At 42.8% G+C, this 16,311-nt stretch overlaps 1 non-coding gene across 1 annotated transcript; it reads left to right on the top strand.

The window, feature by feature from the left end:
• Nucleotides 1-3,193: 3,193 nt before the first annotated feature.
• Nucleotides 3,194-3,268, top strand: LOC125533346. Its single transcript, XR_007294228.1, has one exon. It is a non-coding gene; the product is annotated as a small nucleolar RNA snoR60 (small nucleolar RNA).
• Nucleotides 3,269-16,311: the final 13,043 nt, after the last annotated feature.

Here is a 16,311-nt window from a genome sequence, read left to right on the forward strand (position 1 = left end):
CTACAACCACCCTCCTCGACGCGTTTAGGATCCCTTACAGTCGTGACTCTCATGACTCGTCTCTTTGTCAATCGTGTCAATTAGGCAAGCATGTTAGGATGCCTTTTAGTTCTTCTACTACCAGTAGCTCTTTCCCTTTTGAACTGTTGCATTGTGACTTGTGGACGTCACCTATCCCTAGTGTATCCGGTTTCAAGTACTATCTTGTTGTTCTTGACGATTATTCTCATTTTATATGGACCTTTCCCCTCCGAGCGAAATCTGATGTTCACAGCTTGTTTGTCAACTTCCAGCGTTACGTTTCCACTCACTTCTCTCTTCCCATTCGCTTCTTGCAATGTGATAATGGTCGCGAGTTCGACAACACCCGCAACCATGAATTTTTTCTTCACCACGACATTCTTCTCCGGTTTTCATGTCCCTACACCTCGCCCCAAAATGGGAAAGCTGAACGCTCACTTCGCATGATCAACGACATTCTCCGTACCCTACTCATCCACGCATCCATGCCTCCTCAATATTGGGTTGAAGCGCTTCGGCATGCCACATATTTACTTAATGTCTGGCCCACCAAAACTTGTCCTCGCTTCTCTCCCTATGAGTCTCTCTTCCTAGCCCCACCCATCTACGCCGATCTTCGTACTTTCGGCTGTCTATGCTTTCCCAACTTATCTGCCACCACTGATAACAAACTCTCACCTCGTTCCTTGCCCTGTGTCTTGCTCGGTTTTTCTGATTCCCACAAAGGCTATCGCTGCCTCCATCTTCCTACAGGTCGTGTTATTCTGTCTCGCCACGTCACGTTTGATGAAACCATTTTTCCTTTCGCCACTCACGCTACCCCCAACTTTTCTGCCCCAATTTCCGGCGCTGTCACCCCTTCACCACGCTCTTCAGCGATCGACGTGCATGGCGCTGTTGACGTGCATGGCACTGTTCATCTGGACCCTACTCACCCACTGCATGCCCAAGATTCGCCACCCACTACCGCTTCCGCAACCGACCAACCCAGCCACGGCGATCTCTCGGATCGCCCGCCACCCAGCTCCCCGGGCCCCGCCACTCCACCACACCGCTCCCCAGGCCCCGCTACTCCACCAACCAGCTCACCTGGTCCCTCCACTCCACCTACCAGCTCTCCAGGCCCCGCCACTCCACCAATCCCGACTCCTTCTTCTGATTCAGCTGGCCCCTCCATGCCACCGACTGTTGTTCCCGTTCCCATTCCTCGTAACGCCCACACCATGCGCACACGCAGCAAGTCTGGCTTTGCCCAACCTGTTGATCGCCTCAACCTCACATCTTCCACATCTCCTATCTCCCCCATTCCCACCTCATACAAAGCATCCCTCCTCGATCCGAACTGGTTCCAAGCCATGAAAGAAGAATATGATGCCCTTCTTCTCAATAACACCTGGTCGCTCATTCCTCGACCTCCTGGTGCCAACGTAGTCTTTGGGAAATGGGTGTTTCGTCATAAATTCCATTCGGATGGTTCCCTCTCCCGGTACAAGGCTTGCTGGGTTTGTCGTGGCGATTCCCAGCAACCCGGCATCGATTTCGACGAGACATTCTCTCCGGTCGTCAAACCTAGCACCATCCGTGTAGTTCTCAGCTTAGCCGTCTCCTCCTCCTGGCCCATTCACCAACTCGATGTCAAAAACGCCTTCCTACACGGCTCTCTCACTGAAACCGTTTACTGCCGGCAGCCGCTTGGGTTTTCCCACTCTTCCTATCCCGATCACGTCTGCCATCTCCAAAAATCCTTGTATGGCCTTAAACAAGCACCCAGAGCTTGGTTTCAACGGTTTGCCTCGTTCATCCAGAGTCTCGGATTCATTCCCTCACGTTCTGACTCCTCTCTGTTCATCTACCACTCTTCCACCCACACTGCATATTTACTCTTATATGTTGATGACATAGTGTTGACGGCCTCCTCTGACTCTTTTCTCACTCACGCCATCTCTTCTCTGCGCCAAGAATTCTGCATGACTGACCTCGGTCCTCTTCACCATTTTCTTGGTATAGCTGTCTCACGCTCTTTCGCTGGCCTCTTCCTCTCCGAACGCCAGTATGCTATTGAGCTGCTCTCCAAGTCCGGCATGCTGGAATGCCATCCTACACGCATACCTGCTGAGACCGGTGCCAAATTGTCTTCCGCCGGAGAACCCGTTCCCGACACCACCCTATATCGTAGCATTACTGGCGCCCTTCAGTATATCACTCTCACTAGGCCTGAAATCACCTATGCTGTTCAACAAGCATGCCTATACATGCATGACCCACGTCTTCCACATATGAACCATGTCCGCCGCATCCTTCGATACCTCAAAGGTACTCTTGATCATGGTCTCTCCATCACTCCATCCTCTCTCACAGCTTACTCGGATGCAGACTGGGCGAGATGCCCTGATACACGTCGATCCACCTCGGGATACTGTGTTTATTTGGGTGATAATCTGATTTCATGGTCGTCGAAGCGGCAGCTTACTGTTTCCAGGTCGTCTGCGGAGGCTGAGTATCGCTCGGTCGCTCATACAGTGGCGGAGACTGTTTGGATTCGACAACTACTCAGCGAGCTTCACCGACCTCTGCACCATGCTACTATTGTCTATTGTGACAATATTTCCGCAGTGTACATGTCATGTAATCCTGTGCAGCATCGTAGAACTAAGCACATCGAGATAGACATCCATTTTGTTCGCGAGAAGGTAGCTCTAGGTGAGGTTCGAGTTCTGCATGTTCTTACTTCCGCCCAGTTTGCCAACATCTTCACCAAAGGGCTTCCAACAGCAGCCTTCCTCGACATACGCTCCAGTCTCAACGTCGTCGACGCCGCCGCTGACACTGCGGGGGGTGTTAGAGCGTGGACTCGCTTCCCACTTGGATTGCACGATCGTTGCACGATCGTCTCTCACCACGTCCTGCCGCGGTTGCGCCCGGCTCCCCTATTTATGTACTCCTCTCTGTATTCTGTAACCACAACTGAACAATCAAGCATTTTACACCATCCATGCTCAGTTCCCTTCCATGTTGATCATGCAGAATTACGGATCCAGCTGTGGGTGCAAGTTGCTTTTCCCCTGCAGGATTGGGTGTACCGACTTGTGTAGTTGGTGTACAACAATCTGCTGTTATTGGGGCTTACCAGTTTGCAATGTTTTCCTTGCTCTCCTGTGGCAATATTGGCACTTAGAAGATGATGACCTAACTCGGATTCTCCTTGAGGACATCACAATGGATGATGCAAAATCGAGTTTCTGATGCTCCTTTGCCTAGTTTCTTCTCCTTCTGTGTGCTGCTACATTTCTATGTACTTGTATTTGGACCATCACATTTCCTGTTTCAGTGATTTGGTGCTAATTTTGTTTTAGGCTAATTTGGCTTGTATGGTTTTGCCTAAATTGGATGGTTGCTTGCAAATAACCTTGCACCCTTCGGACCGTCACACACCAGTTGATTTGTTTAGCTAGTCTTGTTTTTACTAACTTTGATTGGTCAGAAGTTCCTTATCCATTGAGCATTTTTCTTCAGATCTACCTTTATAGAAGCGAACACTTTTTCCCTACTTTTCTGCCTAACATGCTAAACTATCTTAAAAACCGTCTTGAGGCTTGATTTCGAATTGGTTCTCACGTTGCCTGAATTTTGTTATCAAACTTCAGCTTGAATATTGCAGCCTGATATGGGCGGATTATTAACATTGTGATTACGCATTTCTCTGCCGCTCACTAGCCTTGAGCGGTCACCCGCTCTATAGTGGCGTGATGGATCATAGGGCGAGACTGAGAAGGGAGATAAAAAGTGGGAGCGGGAAGAATGCGGCGGAGGGGGCCGAGCACGCCGGCATCAGACTTTGGGAGAGGAGGACCATGAGTAGCAAGTCAAAAGGAATGGAGGGGGCAAATCTTATTTGACGCATTGAGTGTGATAATGCCGGCATTTTGCAAAGACGGAGCGACGCTGGCGCTTGGGTGGGCTGGGACATTTTAGCTAGCGTAGAGACTACAGTAGTCAGGTTTTTGCGAATCATCCAGAAGGTTTTGTCTCGTTTTTTACCGGTTTGATCTTTTTCCAGCTTTTTCTTTACTGGTTCTTTCAGTTCTTTCGGTTGTTTTGTGTTCCGTTTTTATTTTTGAAAAATCTTCAGACATTTTCAAAATTGTTTGGAATTTTTTTAACGTTTTAATTATTTTAGACATGTTAAAAATACAATATATGTTTTGATATTCAAAAAATGTTTGGAATTTCAAATTTTGTTTGGATTTAAAAATGTTCAGAATTTCACAGAAATGCGATTTACAAAAAAATAAAACAAAAAATGTTCCTGGTTTTCACAATTAAAAAAATGCGTTTTTCATAGAATGTTTAAATTTTTGGGAAAAAAATTCAAAAAACTCACGTTTTTTAAAATGTTCTCATTTTTTGGAAATGTTCAGATTTTCTTAAATGTTTGTAACATTTTTAAGTGTGTACAACTTTTCAAAACAAGTTTTTAAAATAAAAGTCATGTTTTCTAGAAACCGACCAATAAACCGATCGCTATGAAAAAAATCTCGATGGTTTCGCTTGCTACGTTGGCTATATTCGCTTAATAGGCCCTATCAATGCCTATCTGTCAAGTACCGAGGACATATCTTACTAGCACCCCCTCAAAAAAATCTCTTAGTAGCAAGAAGAATTACTTTTTCGCCACGAGCTCCTCGAATGTCCAAACTTCACAAAATTTTGCACGGAGTTCGCACACACAAGCATCTTCCACCACAAAAAAAAAAATTGGAGTTTTTTAAAATTTCAAATCTCGGTACTGTTCATGCCCGGGCTCATCTGATCCCGGGCACCAAATCGCCACTCTCTACTACTATGCATTAATCTTCTGATCTATTAATTACTACTAATACTATGTATCATAGATTACCTTTGCCTGTATAAACTAGAGGTAACCCTCTTCTGTATGAACCACTATGTTGCAACTCAATTCTACCACCAAACCTTAAAACAAGAATACCTTATCAATTCATATGGTGCAGCATGCCGCCGCCTTAAAACAAGAATACCTTATCAATTCTTGTGGTGCAGCATGCCGCCGCGCACTAAACGCTAGTCGTCATTGATCCATATATCACATAACATACATAGCATAAAATACATACATGCTCCTAAAAAGGCAATTCATAATCTTGGATTAAGTGCCACCACAGGGATCCTGAAAGATAGGTAGTTCACAATCTCCTATTAGCAGCATTCATGTCAATGCCAAGCAATGTTGGTGACGATATTGATGCACCAGCTCTAGTTTTTAACCACTGAGGTATGTCACTATGCTCAGCGTTTCCTCTTAAGGCCGCACCGCGGGAGGAGGTACCCGATGACATCCTGCAAGGTCGCTTTCTTATTCTCCTTGTTGTTCCACAGCTCGGGCACTGGAGTTCGGCCGCTAGGGTTGTACTCATTCATCTCACGCAGAGCACCAACCACAAGCGCGTACGCCTCTTCGCCACACTTTTCTTTCAGTTCTCGCAGCTTCTCACCATCCTCGAGAAGAATTACCTAGCACCAATGCACACATCATTAGATCAGAATAAATGAGAGATACTGAGTCCATTCTGAAAGTGGGAGATGTTAACAAACAGCTTCAAAACTTACAACGACCTTGTGGCTGGGCTGGCTTGCAAATTATTCATACAAATAGGAATTGCATACCATGCAAATGTTGTCTGAACCTGAAATACTACTACTACGTACCACAGTACAACAAAACATGGCGAACAAAAACTGTTTATGCATTCTCAAAAAAGAAAAAAAGAAAAACTGTTTATGTGTGTTACAAGACGAAGACACTGGTATGCTTACCACAAGTTCAGAAGAAAACTCTTGTCGAGCTTTGAGCTCCAACCATCGATGTATTATGGGAAATTTCAAAAGCTAAGAGACGAGATGTGGGTGGAAAAGGTTTAAAACAAGGGTGGAAAAGGTTTAAAACAAGGGGATCCAAGTTCCCCCATGCTTTTTAATTTGGTGGCTGATGTGTTTTCTCGCATGTTAGCTAAAGCTGTTAATAATAATATCATATCTGGGATTGTTCCCCATATCATCCCTCAAGGACTCATATGCCTGCAATATGCTGATGATACAATTCTCTTTCTTAACCCTAAACCTGAATATGTTAGGAACTTGAAATGGCTACTTGCCTGCTTTGAAAACCTTTCTGGGTTAAAAATCAATTATGACAAATGTGAAGTAGTACCTATCAATATGAATGAGGATGATGCTAAACTCCTGTCTCAGATTTTCTGTTGTAAATTGGGGGATTTCCCTCTAAAATATCTTGGAGTTCCTCTTCACTACCTCAAATTGAGAAGAGAAGACATCCAATACATCATAGATAAGATCATCAAAAGGATATGTGGATGGAAGGGGAGACTACTTAGCTATGAAGCAAAACTAGTCCTCCTCAAGGCATGCATTGCCAGTATCCCCATGTACCTCATGTCAGTTATTAAGTTCCCCAAGTGGGCGATCAAGGCCATCACTTCTCAGATGGCTCACTTTTTCTGGGGGAATGTGGGGGATGAACATAAGTACCATCTTGCTAATTGGGGTTTGATCTCCCAGAAAAAAGACTTTGGTGGACTGGGGGTACCTAACCTGAGAGAATTCAACATGGCCTTACTAGCCTCTTGGGCTAAAAGGTATTTTATGGACAGTAACAAAAACTGGGTGAAGCTGATCGACCACAAATATAAAACAACTAAGCCAAATATACTGTGGTCTAGGCAGGGTGTGGGCTCTCCCTTCTGGAAAGGTGTCACCTGGGCCTTGAAGGGGGTTAGGCCCTTCTATAAATGGAAACTAGGGAATGGTAATAAAATAAGCTTTTGGGATGACGTTTGGGTGGGGGATTCTTCCCTCAAAACCCAATTCTGGGACGTGTATGAAATCTGCCAACAGCAATGCTGCGCAGTTTCTGAGGTATGGGACGGTTCTACTCTCAAACTTACCTTCAACAGATGTGTGGAGGCTGGGTTTTTTGGATAGATGGCATGAACTGATCCGAATCATCTCTGACATGCCAATAACTGACGAGACGGACCAACCCATTTGGAGATTGGAATCGTCGGGGTCTATTCAGTTAAGTCGTTTTATAACATGATTAATTGGGGGGGAGTGTCTACTCCCATTTGGAGAAAATTCTGGAAGATTGTTGTACCTCACAGATATTTAGTCTTTCTCAGGTTAGCTTTTCATAACAAAATTCTTACCAGGGATAACCTGAATAAGAGGAGAGAGGTGGAAAATCTAAAATGCTTATTTTGTAATGAGGATGAAACTGTCTGTCACCTGTTCTTTGAATGTGTGGTTGCTAAACAAGTTTGGAGTGATATATCTGACTCTTTTGAGTTTAGTATTCTAAATGACATGAATGAATTATCTTCCTTCTGGAATCTAAATAACAAAAAGTCTGTTACTAGTATTGCTTGTGTTGCTACCATTTGGAGCATTTGGACGATGCGTAATGACATGTGCTTTCAGGGCGTACAGTGGACAAGCACGCGTGCAATCTTGGCAAGGATCAGCTCGTCACTGCATCAATGGAAGGTGCTATGTGTGGGCGACCAATCAGTGCTGCTGAGAAGATGCATCCAACTCCTAGATCGGCGAAGAGGCGAGCTGCTCAGGATTGCATGGGAGTCGGCCTGAGAGCTTGCAAGAGAAAGATCGAAGAGGAGATGCTGAAGATTCACCCAGAGTGAAAAGAGATAAAAATAGCAGAGTGAAAAAGAGCTGGCAAATGTATCCGTCAGTTCCCCTGTCGTGGTAGATGTATGACCGTCTATGCACTTCCTCAGAACGCTGAATTTGTCTTTTGATTCCGGTGTCTCTGGTCCTGCCATTCAGGCAGGTCCCGAATGCTTGTAACGGTCTGCTGTGACTTGCTTTGCTTCGTTTATATAAAATGGAGCGGAGGGAAACCCCTTTCGATCAAAAAAAAGCTAAGAGACGAGATGTGTCCAACCCAAGCAAGAAGGAACTGAAAATGAACATATGATGAAAAAAACTTGCCACAGGGAATACCATTTGCTCTCGCTAATTTAGCTGACTAAGGAATATCATAAACTTGTTATTACCATGCGACAATGTGGCAAGTTTTTTATCAGTGGAAAGTTTGGTTGGATCAAATACAGCCCCATGAGCAAATACTAGATAAACTCTGTTCTAAGGACTGACGAATTACAGATAACTTAACTGGTATACAACTGACCTCAGCTTCAGAGAAAAGTGACAAAAGGAAGAAAGCAAATATCAAGTAAATACAAATCGCCATTTATTAAATTAGATGCAATACATCTCAATCAAGAGCAGCTAACATTAACATAAGGTTCTGCCCCCGGGACCGGGAACTTAACATTGTTGCTTCTCAGCAATTAAGAAGTAGCACATAATCTATGCATTTGCCTGAACTCTCAACGAGGTACTGAATGAAACTAGTTAATCTGTAACTATAAGCATAGGCACACATGGCTAAATTTCTGATTCTTTCATCAAGCATGCATCGAATAACTACTACTGCATAAAAAACAAATTATTTAAGGCACAGCCTAACTAACTAGCCAATTGATTAATTGTAAAGAAGCATCTTGTGTAGCTTACAAGCACACTAACATGAAAAACAATTTTTTTAACTTCTATAAAAATCATTGCTTCGCAGACACAAGAATATTGCCCCTTGGCTGATGACATTTGGTGGTTATCAGTTTCTTGTTTTCCTCAATGTTCTGCACGTAATGAAGGAGACCAAGGAAGTAATATATGAATGAAAGGGAATGGATCTGAATTGTTAATGTAACTACTGTTTTTGGGACAGGCTGAAATACAGCAATGTTCAAAACAACAACATTATTAAGAGCTTTTGATAAGTCCAATGTTTGTATGCTGCAGTATTCTACTGCCGATAATACTTTGATCAACAGATTAGTTTTTTACCATTTTTCTTATTAATGCGGGAATTTCTGTTGCTTATTTCCCCTATATTTATGAATATCAAGGGCAGTAAATTAAACTTAGTGTCTCCAATTTTCAGCTTTCACCACAATTTACTTATAAATACGTCTACTATGTTAATGTTTGCACAGCAGGGATTTCCCTGTGAAATTGAAAGCTCAAGATTACAAGTTAATAGGGAATAACAAATGTGCATAGTGGCAGGTTAAATAATGCGTCCAAATTCAGTTTGGCCTTACTTTATACTCCTCCATAACAAAATTTAAAAAAGAAGGTACGAGAGGGGATAAGGAGATGAGGAGATCAGTAGCAATTCAACATGTCTGAGCAATATGTGCTTGGAGGTATCTAATAAAAGAAAAGTTTTCCGCATAAAGTTTCAGCAGATCCAATAGGCACGGTGGCATGTTAAATAATTTTCCGAAAATCAATGTGGCATCTCTTTTTTCCATGATATATAAAAAATCAAAAAGGATGAAGAGGTCAATATCTAATAATTATTTGATAGCTATGTGCATCTGTACTTGGAGACATATTTTTTCTATTACTTTCGTGAACTAACCAGTTTGTCACCATGCAGATTCTCATTCCAGAATCGACGAGTTTCTTTCATGCAGGATAAAACCAAGAAAACGGGCTTTGTCAAAAGTGCCAACATTGACACCAATGCATTTGACACCAATAGAATCAAGTATTACCTTCATATCCTTCAATGGCAAGGTCAAATCCTAAATAAAAGGACACAAGCAGGGTTGGGTTAGCAGAGGAAATGGATTTCAGACAGCAGGCCCAAACCTCAAGGATAGCCATTCCCTGCACAACTGCGCAAGCACTCCCTCACACCCACCTTGCACACAACCCCCTGTATGGTTTGCGTCAGGCACTGTGGGCATGGAATTCTAAGCTTGACAAGACCCTCGCTGCACTCGGTTTTGAAAAATGCCCAGTTGAGCTGGTTGTTTACAAGAGAAAGCCTTGGTTAGTCGAAGTTGCTGGTAGGTGTTTATGTGGATGACTTGATCATAACGGGTGAAAGGATGGAGGAAATAAATGATTTCAAAAGGAAAAGGGAGTTCAGTATGAGTGATCTTGGTCTGCTCACTTATTATCTAGGTATTGATTTGAGTGTAACTCCACAAGGTATCTACCTCAGTCAATCTGGTCATCTATGGGCATGGCAAATTCATGATCTACGCATGATTCTAGTGCAAGTGCATATAGAGAACATCGCAAACAGAATTATGGATCTCTAGATACGATCGAAACAAGAAACAGAAGGGTTTAAGCGCGAAAAAGGAAAGAATTGAAGATAGAAACATAAACTTGGAAAACCAAGTGTGTTTCTGGATTCTTTGCGTCAAGTTAATCGAAATGGACATAAAGATCATAGGATTTGGATATGGGACGCTCGAGATATGGATGAAACCATGTTGCGGTGTGTTGATGCAAAACGGGAACAAACATTACCCAATTATGGAAACCAAGTCCATAACTGGGTTCTTGAGGGAAAACTGGCTGAAAAGGATATGAAGATCATAGGAAAAGATTTCCTGGAACCCAAGTTATGAATTTCCAAAGTTAAGTGTCCAATTTAACCATCAACATTTTTATATGAGCAAAGTTATGTCAAAACAGTAGCTAAACAAGTTTTAACACATGTGAAAGTTACACAAAGAGAAACTAGATGCAATCCTAAGCAATTAACATATATAATTTATTTGCATTGGATCTACTCGGTTATTTAGTTATGAAATTCCAAATATTTAATGCCAATATAACCATTTGCATAAACATGTGACCATAGTCTAGTGAAAGCAGTAGCTAATTGATTTTATACAGTGTTGCAAGTTATACTAACAGAAAATAGATCAAATTATTAGCATTTCACATACATAAATTGTTTTATTTGGAGTTGTCAATTTAATGCTATGAATTTTACAAGTTTGCATGCAAATGTGTCCAAAACAGAAAACCAAACAAAAGAAAACTACAGGAGATGGCTCTGGCCTGCATCCAGCGCATTGTGCAGGCCCAGCCGAGGATTTTGGAGCAAGTGCACTGTGTGCGCGCTTGGAATTAACAGAGAAAACCATTAAGAAAAAAGGAAGTGTTTGTGATACAGACTTAACCAAACTCCAGAACGTGCCCAGGAAAAAGCAACAAAAGTCGGCCTTGGTTGTCGTAGGAACTCGCAGGCAACAGATGTCATCGGCCTTGCGCAAGTACTCGCGCGTCGTGGGCGTGTGTGCTGCATCTGCGCGTGCATGCGCAGGTGTGTGTGCTCCCGACGGGTGCGCGTGGACGGAACGGAAGGGAGCAGGAGCTCCGCGAGATAATTTTATTCTAGCCACGGCGAGAGCATGATGGACACGAACTTGGCATGATGCTGACGACGCCTACGCGACGTACTAGACGACGGGAAGGTGCAAGGAGACGCGGTGGCTCACCTCGTCCACGAAGGACATGAATACGAGGACGAGGAGGTGACGTAGCGACGTGGAGGACCCGCTGACGCCGGTGTACTTCGGATCCGTGAAGGAAGGAGACGACTTCGAGGGTCTCGGTGCCTCCCGTGTCCGAGGGACGCGGCGGAGCTTAGCCCGAGCTCGAGCTTGGGCTCGCTCGGGCCATGGCGACGGCGTGGACATCGCGCCTTACCTTGTCGGCGGCGAGGGTAGGAGAGGGGAGAATAGGCCTAGGACGACTTTAGAGGGCGAGGAGAAGCTTCTCCGGCCGTCAAATCAATGAGAAGGGCAGCGTGGACCTCGTGGATGCAGTGCCGTACAGAAGGAAGAAGAAGAGCAGGGTACACTCGCGCGTTGGTTGGGCTACGTGGGCTGCAGTGAACAGGTAGGTCAGTTGGCCCTCTCTCTCTCTGCGTTTATTTTCTTTCTTTTTCTATTTATTTAAATAAACAAAACTTGAAGAAAAATATCAGAGGGGTTCGAGTAGAATTAGGGAGAGGATCATATTTTTGGGAACCCTTGGAATATTTGCAATTTAATAGAAGAGGTTTGGGGATTTTTACAAGCTATAAATTTAAGCAAGTTTGAATTTATTCCACAACTACTTGAATTTAGAATTAAGCAAAACCAAATCCAAATGTGCGAAAACTTAAGGAGGTGTCTAAGCACATGAATTTTGAATTATGAGAGAATAGACAACTTTTTTAGAAGGAAGTGAAATTGCAACGTAGAATTCAGAAAATAGAAGAAAGAGAAGTTGGAAGTGATGTTGGTTTAAGTGTGAAGTTGGGCATGAGGCTTTTAGAGAGTAAACAAGTTGTGAAGTTGAGGTGACACACAAGGTTGCAAGATGAAGGAATAAGAAGAACACATAATGCACAAACATCCATAACATAACATAGGATCCAAGTTGAAGCCCTGGCGCGGATGATTACACATGCCTACGAGCGGCCCTCGCGTGTAGTACTCGTTCTTACCTACTCCCTCCATTTCTAAATATAAGACCTTTTAGATATTTCAACACAGACTACATACAGATGTATGTAGACATATTTTAGAGTATTGATTCACTCATCTTGCTTTGTATATAGTTTGTATTGGAATATCTAAAGGGCTTATACTAGGAATGAAGGGAGTATTTTTTTTCTTTACATGACAAATAACAAATTGTGGTACCTTTATCTGGGTACCCTCACTAGTGTTATTTCTTGCATTGTTTCAAATTCAAAAGCTCACTAGTAACTTTTTTAGTCCCGTATCATGTGCAAAATTTTCGCACATCAATTTCCATGAAGTGTATTTTTCAACATAACGACAATTTTTATGAACTTTGTTGCAATATAACATTTTGTACAACCATGGCAACTCTTTTTCTGCGTTAGTTCTAGTACACTTGATCTTTTCAAAAAATATATGGTAGTTTTATTCACTAGAGCATGGTAACATTACTGTTGTGTAATATGGACTTCCTTGATTATTTTTAGGAGTTTTTTTTGGCCCAGTGCTTTTAGGCCTTTTTGTTTTCTCTTTTATTTGTTGGGAAAGGCAGGGGCATTTTTTGGCTCTCTCTCTCTCTCTAGTATCGAAGGAAGATATGGATCAGCCCGCCCAAAATTTTGCAAGTTATTACTTGATTGAGAGGATTGGTCAAGAAGGAAAAGGAAAGCTATGATTCCATTAAAAATATTGCAAGTTATTACTTGATTGAGAGGGATCGGCTGAGATATATGTCAGCGATCGTAGTACGGAGGGAAACCTTGAAGGCAAGGAAGCGAATGACCAACTCCCCTTTAATAGTATAGATTTTTCAGCAACGATGAGTGGATCTTTGTGAGGAAAGGAAAGTTACGATCCTGCTCAATTTTTTGCAAGTTATTACTTGATTGAGAGGACCCATTGAGAAGGAAAGGAAAGTTATGATTCGTTCAGTTTTCTGCTAGTTATTACTTGATTGAGAGGGGCCGACTAAGATATGTTGGAGCGATCATATTAGAGAGTGGTGAGGAACTGGACGCCTAATTAAATTAATCTCAGCCATCAAACGATGTCAATCCAACGATTTAGATTGCTCCAATGGTAAGCACTCAACATGTTTATGCGCTAATCACATAATTAATGCATAATTGATATCCTACCAAACATAAATGTGCAATTAACTTTCTTCCTAATCTTTTTGAGTAGTACCTCATTTTTTTCTTCCTGATCTTAATGTGCATTGCGCGCACACATTTACTAGTATGATAAATAATGAAAGGGTGAAATAGCCTCAAACGCACATTTGTCGAAGGCAACATTGGGTGTACCACCTGCTGCTGGTTGTGTCAAGTCACTATGGGTGCGCTTGGATGCCGCCTCTTTTGGCCCTACCAAAGCACCGGCGCACCCGAAAATTTACAGACCATCTAGCTGCCCATTGTTGGAGAACGCAGTAATTTCAAAATTTTCCTACGCACACGCAAGTCCATCTAGGTGATGCATAGCAAAGAGAGGGGGTAGAGTGTTGTGTACGTACCCTCGTACACCGTAAGAAGAAGCGTTATGACAACGCGGTTGATATAGTCGTACGTCTTCACGACCCGATCGATCTTAGCACCGAAGGTACGGCACCTCCGCGATCTGCACACGTTCAGCTCGATGACGTCCCATGAACTCTAGATCCAGCTGAGTGTCGAGGGAGAGTTTCGTCAGCACGACGGCGTGATGACGGTGATGATGAAGTTACCGACGCAGGGCTTCGCCTAAACACTACAACAATATGACCGAGGTGGAAATCTGTAGAGGGGGGCACCGCACACGGCTAAGAGATCAACTTGTGTGTCTATGGGGTGCCCCCTCCCCTGTATATAAAGGAGTGGAGGAGGGGAGGGCCGGCCCGACCAGCCCATGGGAGGCGAGCAGCCACCCCTTGAGGCCCTTCTCTCCTTTCCCGTATGGCCCATTAGGGCCATTACTTCCCTGACGAATTCCGGTAACACATCGGTACTCCGAAAAATACCCGAATCACTCGGAACCTTTCCGATGTCCGAATATAGCCTTCCAATATATCGATCTTTACGTCTTGACCATTTCGAGACTCCTCGTCATGTCCGTGATCTCATCCGGGACTCCGAACAACCTTCGGTACATCAAATAACATAACTCATAATACAAATCGTCATCGAACGTTAAGCGTGCGGACCCTATGGGTTCGAGAACTATGTAGACATGACTGAGACACATCTCCGGTCTATAACCAATAGCGGAACCCGGATGCTCATATTGGCTCCTACATATTCTACGAAGATCTTTATCGGTCAAACCGCATAACAACATACGTTGTTCCCTTTGTCATCGGTATGTTACTTGCCCGAGATTCGATTGTCGGTATCATCATACCTAGTTCAATATTGTTACCGGCAAGTCTCTTTACTCGTTCTGTAATGCATTATCCTGCAACTAACTCATTAGCCACATTGCTTGCAAGGCTCATAGTGATGTACATTACTGAGAGGGCCCAGAGATACCTCTCTGATAGACGGAGTGACAAATCTTAATCTAGATCTATGCCAACTCAAGAAACACCATTGGAGACACTTGTAGAGCATCTTTATAATCACCCAGACGTTTGATTGCACACAAGGTGTTCCTCCGGTATTCGGCAGTTGCATAATCTCATAGTCAGAGGAACATGTATAAGTCATGAAGAAAGCAGTAGCAATAAAACTTAACGATCATTATGCTAAGCTAACGGATGGGTCTTATCCATCACATCATTCTCTAATGATGTGATCCCGTTCATCAAATGAAAATACATGTCCATGGCTAGGAAACTTAACCATCTTTGATTAACGAGCTAGTCAAGTAGAGACATACTAGGGACACACTATTTGTCTATGTATTCACACATGTACTAAGTTTCCGGTTAATACAATTCTAGCATGAATAATAAACATTTATCATGATGTAAGGAAATATAAATAACAACTCTATTATTGCCTCTAGGGCATATTTCCTTTAGTCTCCCATTTGCACTAGAGTCAATAATCTAGTTCACATCGTTATGTGATTTAACACCAATAGTTAACATCTTTATGTGATTAGTTCACATCTCCATGTAACTAACACCCAAAGGGTTTATTAGAGCCAATAATCTAGTTCACATCGCTATGTGATTAACACCCAAAGAGTGATCATGTTTTGCTTGTGAGAGAAATTTATTCAACTGGTCTGCCACATTCAGAGCCGTATGTATTTTAAAAAATTTCTATGTCTACAATGCTCTGCACGGAGCTACTCTAGCTAATTGCTCCCACGTTCAATATGTATCTAGATCAAGACTTAGAGTCATCCAGATCGGTGTCAAAGCTTGCATCGACGTAACTCTTTACGACAAACTCTTTGTCACCTCCATAACTGAGAAGCATTTCCTTTATTACACTAAGGATAATTTTGACCGTTGTTCAGTGATCCACTCTTGGATCACTATTGTACCCTCTTGTCAAAACCTTGGTGAGGTACACAATAGGTCTGGTACATAGCATAGCATACTTTATAGAACCTATGGCTGAGGCATAGGGAATGACTTTTCATTCTCTTTCTATTTTCTGTCGTGGTCGGGTTTTGAGTCTTTACTCAACTTCACAGCTTGCAACATAGGCAAGAACTCCTTCCTTGACTGTTCCATTTTGAACTACTTCAAAATCTTGTCAAGGTATGTACTTATTGAAAAATATATCAAGCGTCTTGATCTATATCTATAGATCATGATGCTCAATATGTAAGTAGCTTCACCGAGGTCTTTCTTTGAAAATATCCTTTCAAACACTCCTTTATGCTTTCCAGAAAATTCTACATCATTTCCGAT

Source organism: Triticum urartu, chromosome 1 (genome assembly GCF_003073215.2).
Source record: "Triticum urartu cultivar G1812 chromosome 1, Tu2.1, whole genome shotgun sequence".
Lineage (NCBI taxonomy): Eukaryota > Viridiplantae > Streptophyta > Magnoliopsida > Poales > Poaceae > Triticum > Triticum urartu.